The sequence below is a fragment of the Canis lupus genome, chromosome 26 (assembly GCF_048164855.1).
Source record: "Canis lupus baileyi chromosome 26, mCanLup2.hap1, whole genome shotgun sequence".
NCBI lineage: Eukaryota > Metazoa > Chordata > Mammalia > Carnivora > Canidae > Canis > Canis lupus.
The window spans coordinates 22,170,252-22,180,843 of record NC_132863.1 but is presented as its reverse complement, the minus strand read 5'-3'; the positions used below and the strand labels follow the sequence as shown (position 1 = coordinate 22,180,843).

The window sequence follows — 10,592 nt, the reverse complement described above, 5'->3', positions numbered from 1 at the left end:
ACTGGTATACATTGGGAGCTTAATAAATGTTGCATATGTAGCCGGCTCCAGGGCTCCCAAAGAGATCCTGTTCTGCCACTGGCCGCTGACAAAATCCAAAGGCAGAGAGACGAGTAGAGGTGAAACAGGAGAGGAATTTATTTCAGTGAGGCCAGCGCCGGGAAGACAGCGGGCTAATGCCTCATAGACTGTGTCCAAAGTGCTGAAAATACTTCCAGGTTTATATAAAGAAGATGTGGGACACAGGTGGGTGGGCCCATGCAGGTGGGCAGTGAGGGTCAAATCGCTCAGTGTCTTGGAGTCCCTCACAGGCGGTCCTGCTGGCTCAGGGCAGTCCTCATGGCTTGAGGGGCATTTCAGCTGCTGCAGGGGATGCTCTGCCCTTGGGCTCTTCCACCTGAGCCCAGAGATGCGCTGGAAAGAAGAATCCAACTGAAAAGTTTGAGGCCAAAATAGAGACAGTGGAACTCTTTACATGCCTCGATGAATGAATCCCAACCAGAATATTCTCCTTTTCCTTGTCATCTCCAGATATTTTTACAGCCTCTGTTGTTCAATGAAGACCATTATTATTATTTTTTGTAGCAGTTTTAGGTTTCGAGAAGAGCATCCCCCTCCCCCCATTCCTTACAGACTGGGGCATCCCATCCACTGCGATGGGAGGCTTGCCTTTTCCTCTGATTATCTGGGAGCTCTGTCTATATCCTGCACATCCGGACCCTCGTTCATTGGCTTCAGTCACAGAACGACGTTTATTAAGTGCCAGTGAAACCGGCGCTTTATAATAAAAGCTCTACTTTTAACCTACTGAATACAAGGCAGAATTGTTGTTGCCTTGTGTTTAGGGTAGTTGGAGGCAAGTGAGCTCTAGCCCAAGGGCCCCATCTTTTCACAATAGACTTTCTAACTGCCCATTTCTAAATGGAATTAGCCTAGGTAATATATCTTGAGGCCTTGTAACTGCTTCTTATGGATGAAATCTCTCTGATGCACGAGTCACAAGATGTTTGTATAAGTTGTTTCTCCCAAACAGAGAGGCTGGGGACCTAAGGAGCATGATGCCCCAGTGTGCCTGTAGATCAGCAACGCCCTCACTGATGTGGGAACAAAGGCAGGAGAGAAATTATGAAATTTCCTTACTCCCTACCGCCCATTGACAAGTCCTTGAAACAGGCAGAGTGACCTTCCTCTAGGGACTCCACTGCCTCGATGTTGATACTTGGCTAAGGGCAAAAGGCAGTCTTAGTCCAGCCCCCACAACTCCATAAATCTACTTTAACATATAAAAATTCCTTTGGAAACTCCCCTTACCTCTATCCTCTAAGATACATGTTAGGAATCATCCCACTGATATATGACCCACTGATAAACTGAAGGGTCTCAGGACTGAGTTTTTACCAAAGGTAATAAATGACCTTTCCTAACAATAGCTGATAAACATCTGAAGGGTCTCATGACTGAGTTTTCACCAAAGGTAATAAATGACCTTTCCTAACAATAGCTGATAAACATCTGAAGGGTCTCATGACTGAGTTTTCACCAAAGGTAATAAATGACCTTTCCTAACAATAGCTAGCCCCTGTCCCCCCTTCACCCCAGGATCCTGGAAACCTTATTTCCAAAATACCTGGGAGACTTACGCTCTCCCTAATCCCTTTCCCAACTTGAAAATATATAATAGGCCACTCTTCATGACCCCAGGGCAGCTCTTTCTGCCCGCGTTTCAATAAAACCACCCTTTTTGCACCAAAGACATCTCAAGAATTCTTTCTTGGGTGTCCACTTTGAGCCCTAACGTCTTTCCTGCATCACTCACTTTTTCCTCATCCTCTATAGCTACCAGTCCCCTTTGACCACACTCTCCCTAAAATCCAGTGAAGACTCAAGACCCCTTTTTTCAGGGCAGGCAGACTTGAGATCTCACTCCCCCTCCCCATTTCCTTGTTTAGCTGCCTTGCAAAGTAAACTTCTTTCTTTACTGCAGACCCAGTCTCAGTGTTTGGCTTTGCTGCACACGGGGCCCTTGCTCCCCCATCCTTGTGAGAGACAGTTGGGACCTAGAATTGAACAGAAGAGACAAAGCCCTTGTCTTTGGAGATCTGCCATTCTTGTGGAGCCAGAGGGACAATAAACATAGTAAGTGAGGACATTATTTAGTATGTTAGGTGGAGTGGGTAGAAAAAAAGAGAGCAGGGTGAGGGGGCCCCAGAGTGGCAAGTGGGGGCAGGCTAGAGAGTGGGGACACCCAGTAGAGGCAGGCAGGGGGACAGAGTCCCAGGCTGGGCAAGGGCAGGACTAGGGGTGTGTCCATTATCCCAGTGCACCGGGATGAATGTTAGCCGGGCCCCAGGGCTGGGCAAACATCGTTTACCATCAAGAACAATGCAGCAGCAAACACCGGTCATCTGTCCGTCTGCCCATGTGCAGAATACCTGGAGGATCCACTCCTCGCAGTGAGCTACAACACACTCGGAGAGGGACCATCCGGTTGCCTTCCAAAGGCTCCGCACCAGGGCCACGAGTTTCCCACAAAGAGCTGCCCTCCGGGAGTTCTCGAACGTGTACATTCTTCTGGCAGGTCACAAGGGCGCTCACATTCCACCAGGAGAGTTTCCAGAGCGGAAATCAGCTAATCCGCGACAGGGCCCCCGGGGCAGGCGCGGGAAGGTTCACGCCTAGGTGGTGGGTGGGCAGGGCTTCCTGATGGGTGGATGGGTGGATGGGTGGATGGGTGGATGGGTGGATGGGTGGATGGGTGGGTGAGCAGAAGAGGGGCTGGGGACGCTGCCGAAGTTACCCATAGAGGCCACCAGGGGGCGCACGGTGCCACCACCTCCCAAGATGAGCCTGTCCGGGCATCCCCGGGGAATTAGGACCTTCTCTCAAGGGGTCCTGTGGGGCCTAAAAGCCAGGGTGAGAAAAAGGAGGGAGGTGAGAGGAAGGAGAGCGAGAGAAAGGGAGCCGTAGAGTTAGGGAGGGTTAGAGGAGCTTCTAAGAGTGCCTCTAAAGCAGTCTGCTCTCTCTAAAGTGACCTCTTATCTGTGAGTTGAATTCAAGAGCCCAGAACCTAGTGGAGAAAAAAGTCACAGGATAAATGCGTACAGTATGATGCCGTTTGTGTAAAAAAGAAATTCCTACCAATAAATGCTACATATTCATTAGGGCTGTGTGTGTGTGTGTGGTGTTTACCACATATACATCCATAGGAAAAAGTCTAGAAGGAGGAATTTCAAAATCAGCAACAGTGGTTACCTTTGGAATTGTGTGTGTGGAAGGGGTCAGGGAATGGGAAGGGTGATGGGGAGTGATCAGAGAGGACTTTAGCCTTAAATACTTTAATTTCCTAGGAGTCTAAATCCTGTTGGTTGTGTAACCTAAAATTAAAAATTACTTTAAAGGGACACCTGGGTGGCTCAGTGGTTGAGCATCTCCTTCCAGCTCAGGCCAGGATCCTGGAACCCTGGGATGGAGTCCCACATTGGGCTCCCTGTGGGGAGCCTGCTTCTCCCTGTACCTGTGTCTCTCATGAATAAATAAATAAAATCTTAAAAAATTACTTTCAGAAAAGAAAAATGAAGATAAAGAAATGACAGAAACATCAAATGCCATCTTGTATTGCATCAATAGAGGTCTTCCATGTAGCTCAAGGGAGGTGAGAGCCTCCCATGCTCTTCTCAGAACATACCCAGGAGGACCTCCTTTCCTCTCCTTGGCTCTGTCCTGTGTGAAGAACAGTGACAGCTCAAGGGCATGCCAAGAGTTGAAAGGGGAGGAAATTGTGGTGCCATCTGAATGTGTGCAGAGGAGTGAGCATGCTCTTTACTCAAGCTGCAGTAGCCAGGCTGGGAGGGGTATGTGTGACAAATGCATTCTTGCAGTCAGATTTCTGCTAGGTCCCAGGGGCAGGATTCCAGGAGTGAAGGATAGTGGAGACTCCCGTCCAGATGGGGTAAAGATTTCACATCCAGCTAAGTGGGGATGGTGTGGGATAATTTGGGGATTTGGGAAGTGCCTAGACTTGGAATGTATGCAAGCCAAGACAGCATGATGACTCCTAGGAACTAGGAACACCTAGGATGGAACTCCCAGCACCCTATGGGAGGGTAGGGGAGTCTCTGAAAGACTCCTTCAGCTCTGGAAAACAATAGCTGGGAGACCAGAATGGGTGGCCGTTGAGATACAGATTAGACCTGAACCCTCAGTGGGCTTCGGAATCTCATCAGTAAAATGGGTGGTGGGTGGGTGTGGTCTCTGATTTTATCCAGCTGGGAATCTTGCAGGATCTCTTTTGGTCCTGATCACTTGCAAGCTGAGGGTTTGCAGTTCCCAGATTAGCCAGCAGAGCTCGCCTTCTGACAGACTGAAAAAAGCCGGGCCGGTCTGAAGCTGGGACGAGGCTGGGATTCTTCCTTTATTTGCTTTTTCTCTTCCGGGAACTTGAGATCAGCAGTGTTCCGTGCACTGGGGATACGGTCAGGAGCAAGGGCTCTACAATGGAGCTGCTAATCTTCCCTCCCAACTTCTTTTTTTCTCCCACACCCCACTTCTTCTTTTTTTTTTTTTTTTTTTAAAGATTATTCATAGACACAGAGAGAGAGAGAGGCAGAGACAGAGGCAGAGGGAGAGGCAGAGGGAGAGGCAGAGGGAGAAGCAGGCTCCATGCAGGAAGCCTGACGTGGGACTCGATCCCGGGTCTCCAGGATCACACCCCAGGCTGCAGGCGGCGCCAAACCGCTGCGCCACAGGGGCTGCCCGCACACCCCACTTCTGATTCCTTAGCAGATTCAGATAGGGCCACCTCTGTACCCCTCCACTGCCACCACCGCCGGCCAGCCCTTCATGTCCTGCCTGCTGCCTGGCTGTCACAGTGCTTTCTTCACTGGCCATCCCATTGCCGCCCTTTCTCCTCTTTCTCCCTTTCTAGCCAACCGGATGCTCTTGAAACTCATCAGAGCCTGCCCCCTCAGCTCAGAACCCTCCCAACCCCATCTGTTCTCCAACCTAGAACTCACCTGGCCCAGTGTTATCCTGCCCCACTACATGGGACCACATGGCTCTCCCTCCTGCCTTGCACTCTCCACTCCAGCCACACCGGCCTCCTTGCCATTGCCTCAGGTGGCAAACTTGTTCTCTGCCTCAGGGCCCTTGCACATGCCCTCTTTCCCCAGGTAAGCCCCGTGGCCTCTCCTTCACTTTATTCACCCTTCAGAGGTGAGCCTAAATTAAAATAGTCTGGTCACTGCCACTCTCTACCTTCTTATGCCTCTCTAGCTTTGTAAACTGTGCCCTCGATGGTGTGCTGTGTGTTCACTGTTTCACTTGCTTACTGTTTGTCTCCCTCCAGTGTCAGCTCAGCAGTGGGGGGACTGTGTCTGTTTGGCTCAGAGGGGAGGTCCTGGTGCCTAGTTGGTGCCTGGCATGTGGAAGGATATTTGTTCACTGGCTGAATGAAAGGGGAGGCCTTGAGGAGCACACTTCCCTGGCTTGGCAGTGAGTGAGAGGGAGGGACTGACAGTGACGCTGAGGTTTCTGCCTGAACGAGGAGAGGGATCACCTGGCCGCAGGCTGGGGACACTGGGGCTGTACTGATGGAGGGGGCACAGTTGGGGAGGGAGAACCATCTCCCTAGGACTGGGGGCTCACAGCCTGTGCCGACTTCCCCATCCAGAGACCTCACACTCCTGGGGTCCTATCCCCTACCCTCTACCTATGACCCTGACTTGCTGGGGGCCAGACATGAGCTTTTGGCCCTTTGGGTGCACCGGGCCTTCTCTTTCCTCTTCTCTCTGTATGATGATGTGTCTGAGGTCTTCAGGAAGAGTCCAGGCCCTGGAAATAGGGAACCTGGGTCAGGCCTAGGCCTCAGTTTCTCTGCCTGTCCAATGAGGTAGACAGTGCAAGAGGGCAGATGCCTAGGTGCAGATCCCAAGGGTGAGATGAGCTGTTGGGAAGGTGCAGTGCCCTGCTGCCCACTACCCCCTGCAGACCCCGGCAGAGCAGCCTGGCCCTTCAGGGCTCCCAGGCAGCTAAAGTGCTGGCCTCCTGCCGGGCCCCAGAACCGAGAGCTGGTATCCTGGGAAAGGGGAGTAAACACCTTGCGGCCAGGCCCCTAGAACCGTCAGAGCACCAGGGGCCAGTACTAGGGGTGAGAATCAGGGTGTTCCAGGGGAAGGAGCCTCAGGGCAGGGCTGGGCTGCACGGGGCCCACACACAGGCCTGGCTTGCCGGGCCCAGAAAGTTCTTCCTCTCTTGCTCTGCCTTCCCCCGTTCTCGGTTCATGCTCACAGTTGTGGCCACACCCAGGCTCTGCCCTCATGATTCCTTCTTAATGCTTTTCTTTATGTCACTTGGTTTGCACTGAGTTACATTGAATCATTTTTTTAATTAATTAATTAATTAATTAATTTATTTATTTATTTTTACATTGAATAATTTAGACACATGGAAAAATAGAGAATAATGTTGTAAACCATATACCCAACATCCAGATTACCATTAGCATTTCCCATAATACTACTTCTATTTCTTTTTGAGATAATGTGATGTGAATTATAGATATGAATTTTCATCTCAAATACTTTAGTCTGCATCTCTAAAAAATAAGGCTATTTCCCCACATACCACTGGAGCATTGTTTCACTCCAGAATGTTGATTTTTCTCCGATAGCTAATATTTAGTCCACAACTGACTTGCCCAAGTGTCCCCAAAATGTGTTTCACAGTTGACAATGGGTTTATTTATTTTTATTTTTTAAAGATTTTATTTATTTATTTGAGAGAGAGAGCAAACATGCCCACAAGTAGGGGGGGAGGGGCAGAGGGAGAGAGAGAACCTCAAGCAGACTTTGTGCTGAGTGCAGAGCCTGACGCAGGGCTCAATCTCAGAACCCTGAAATCATGACCCCAGCAGAAATCAAGAGTCAGATGCTCAATTGACTGAGCCACCCAGAGGCCCCAACAATGGATTTATTGTGAAAGAAAACTTGATGCATGAAATGAAAGCAAGTGTCTTCTGCCATAAATAGAAGGTACCTCTGGAAATGGACCCAGTGTCAGACTACATGACACCCAGGCTATAGCTGAGGCCTGCCCTTTATTTGTTGTAAGAGTGATGAGTGGGCATGGGTTGTTAAAGACAGAGCAGCTGCAGCAGAGACTTTCTCACTGTTGGAATAAGACTTGAACTTGGAAAGGGAACCTCTTTCTCCATGTCAGGATGTGTGCCATTTAACACAGGGCTGGTCTGCAGGGGTAGGGAGATGTAAGCAGGACAAGAGAGTAGCTCCTTCCCAAGGCTGCAGAAGGTTCTGGAGATGTAGTGGGAAGATCACCAGGCAGGGAGCTGGGAGGGTGTGGGCCTGTCCTTACTCTGATTTGGGTCTCTGTGTTTCTGTCTGTAAAATGGGGGAAGTGGTAATGCTAGGACAGGGCCTCCCCACTGCATCACTCCCTGCCATGCCACCACCTGACAGTATCTCATTAGGACCTGTGTGACCTGTGTGAACCCTGTGACCCGGCTTCCTACCTCAAACCTTTCTCTGTTCTGGGCTGGCTAGCTCCCTCCTGTTCACTCTTCAGGTTTCAAACCAGATGCCACCTCCTCCTAGAAGCCCACCCTGACTTCTGGCATGGGTTCAGGCCCCTCATTTGGACTCCACCGCTGCCCTTGATGACTCAGAACTGTAACCCTAATGGCTTCTCTGTCTCTCCTGACAGCTGTGGGCAGGAAAAGCTGAGAGCATTTGTCTCCTTCTCCACTGTGTCCCAGCCCCTACCTTGGTGCCTGGCACATAGTAGGGGCTCAATAAATGTGTTGAATGAACAAATTATTATTACTACATTTTGTCAGATCTGTCTGCCTCTTCAGGGCTCTGGGCCTGGGCATTTGGCCTTTCCTCCCGTCTCTCCCCATCCCTTCTTCCTTTTCTCACAAGTATTTGTGCCAGGTGATGTTCTAGGCTTGGGAGATACAGGCAAGGCACCTGCCCTAGTGGAGCTGACAGTCAGTGAGGAGAGGCAAATGAAAACAAGTATACAAAATAGTCTCAGATGTTATTTATGGAGTATAAGACAGACAGGAGCTTTGGAACAGCATTCGAGAGCCTTGCTGAGAAGGTGACATTTATCTGAGTGGAGCCTTGAGTGAGAAGGAGCTGGCAGGCGAAGATCTAGTGGAAAGGCATTCCTGGCAGTGGGAACTGCATCTGCAAAGGCTCTGAAGGGCGAACCTGCTATGGCGGGGGACAAAAGGCAGGTGCAGGGATGAGGTCTGAGAGGAAGCAGGGCCAGGCTGGGCGGGGAAGGCTGTTCTGAGTCCTCCAAGGCCAGTGGGAAGATGTGAGTGGGAAGAGGCTGGGATCTGATTTGCTTTCTTTCCAGCTCTACTGAGATATAGCTGACATGTAACGTTGTGTAAGTTCAAGGTGCACGATGTGAAGATTTAATACATGTATATATCACACACACCTACCACAATGCCTTGTTAACACGTGTATCACCTCACATAGTTACCTCTGTGTGTGTGTGTGTGTGTGTGTGTGTGTGTGTATAACATAGTGCCTTGGTGAGAATATTTAAGATCTGCTCTCTTAGCAGCTGTCAAATATATAATACAGCAATCTTAACTGTAGTCACCATGCTGTGCATTTTGGTTCTCAGGACTTACTCATTTTATGACTGGAAGTTTAGATCCTTTGACCAACATCTCCTCATTTTCCCCTCAACCCCTAACAGCCACCATTCTACTCTGTTTCTGTAAATTCAGGGTTTTATTTAAAATTCCTCATATAAGTGAGATCACATATGATCTTTCTCTTTCTGAATGATTTCCCTTAGCATGATACCCTGCAGGTCCATCCATGTTGTTGCAAATGGCAGGATTTCCTTCTTTTTCTTTTTTATAGCTGACCAATATTCCATTCTATCTACCTGTCCATCCATCCATCCATCCATCCATCCATCTTAGATTTTCTATACTTATTTGTTCGTCACTAGACACTTAGGTTTTTCCATGTCTTGGCTCTTATTAATAATGCTAACACAAACATTGGGGTGCAGATATCTTAGAGATACTGATTTCATTTTTTTTGGTTATACACACAGAAATGGGATAGCTGGATCATATTCTAGTTCCATTTTTAATAAAATATGAATCTCCATACTGTTTTCCATAGTGGCCACACCAATTTATAATTCCACCAACAGCACACACAAAGGTTCCCTTTTCTCCACATCCACGCCAGCATTTGGTATCTCTTGTCTTTTTGATAATAGCTTTCCAACAGGTGGGAGGTAATATCTCATTGTGGTTTTGACTTGTAGTTCCCTGATGATGAATGACGTGCACTTTTTCATGTACTTGTTGGCCATCTGTATATTTTCTTTTGAAAAATGTCTATTCAAAAACTCTATTTTTTATTTTTTTTATTTTTTTCTGCCTATTTTTTAATTGGAAGTTTTGTTTGCTGTTGAGTTATGTGAGTTCTTTATATATTTTAGATATCAACCCCTTATCAGATATATGTGCAAATATTTTCTCCCATTCCATAGGTTGGCTTTTCATTTATTATTATTATTATTATTATTATTATTATTATTTTAAATAGCAATAGAGTTAACATACAGTGTAATATTAGTTTCAGGTGTACAAGATAATGAATCAACACTTCCATACAACACCTGGTGCTCATCACAAGTGTACTCCTTAATCCCCCTCATCTGTCTCCCCCATCTCTCCACCACCCTCTCCTCTGGTGACCATTAGTTTGTTTTTTATACTTAAGAGTCTGTTTCTTGGTTTATCTCTCTCTCTCTCTTTTCCTTTGCTCATTTGTTTTGTTTCTTAAATTCTGCATATGAGCAAAATCATACGGTATTTGTCTTTCTCTGACTTATTTCACTTAGCATTATACTCTTACACTCTCTAGCTCTGTTCATGTTGCAAATGGCAGGATTTCATTCTTTTTATAGCTGAATAATATTCCACTGTATGTATGTATATATATATGCATATATATATACACACATACATATACACATAAATATGGCCTATACACATATATATACCACCATATATACCACTTCTTCTTTATCCATTCATGTATCAATGGACACTTGGGCTACTGCCTTTTCATTTTGCTGACTTTCTCTTCTGCTTTGTAGAAGCTGTTTAGTTTTATGTAGATCCATTTGTTGATTTTTGCTTTTGTTGCTTCTGCTTTTGTTGTCATATCTAAAGAATCATTGCCAAGACCAATGTCAAGGAACTTTCTTTCTTTCTTTTTTGGAACTTTCTCCCTATATTTTCTTCTGGGAGTTTTATGGTTTCAGGTCCTAGGTTTAAGTCTTTAATCAATTTCTAGTTAATCTTTAAAAAAGATTTTATTTATTTATTCATGAGAGACACACAGAGAGAAGCAGAGACACAGGCAGAGGGAGAAGCAGGCTCCATGCAGGGAGCCCGACGCGGGACTCGATCCTCCCTAGGGATCACGCCCTGGGCCGAAGGCAGATGCTCAACCCCTGAGCCACCCAGGGGCTCTAGTTAATTTTTGTGAGTGGTGTGACATAGTGGTCTAATTTCATGCTTTTGC

The 10,592-nt window shown here is 47.4% G+C and overlaps 1 protein-coding gene and 1 long non-coding RNA gene across 3 annotated transcripts in view; one reads left to right on the top strand and one right to left on the bottom strand.

Annotated features, from left to right (window-relative positions):
* Positions 1-10,592, top strand: part of FAM110A (family with sequence similarity 110 member A) — a 146,151-nt gene that overhangs the window by 106,847 nt on the left and 28,712 nt on the right. The gene's annotated exons all lie outside the window — the stretch shown is intronic.
* Positions 115-2,596, bottom strand: LOC140617863 (uncharacterized). 2 transcript variants are annotated; one of them, XR_012018017.1, is made up of 2 exons: positions 2,372-2,596; positions 115-546 (listed from the first exon to the last, which is right to left on the bottom strand). It is a non-coding gene; the product is annotated as an uncharacterized lncRNA (long non-coding RNA). The 2 variants fall into 2 exon arrangements; XR_012018016.1 differs by having other exon boundaries at positions 2,433-2,596.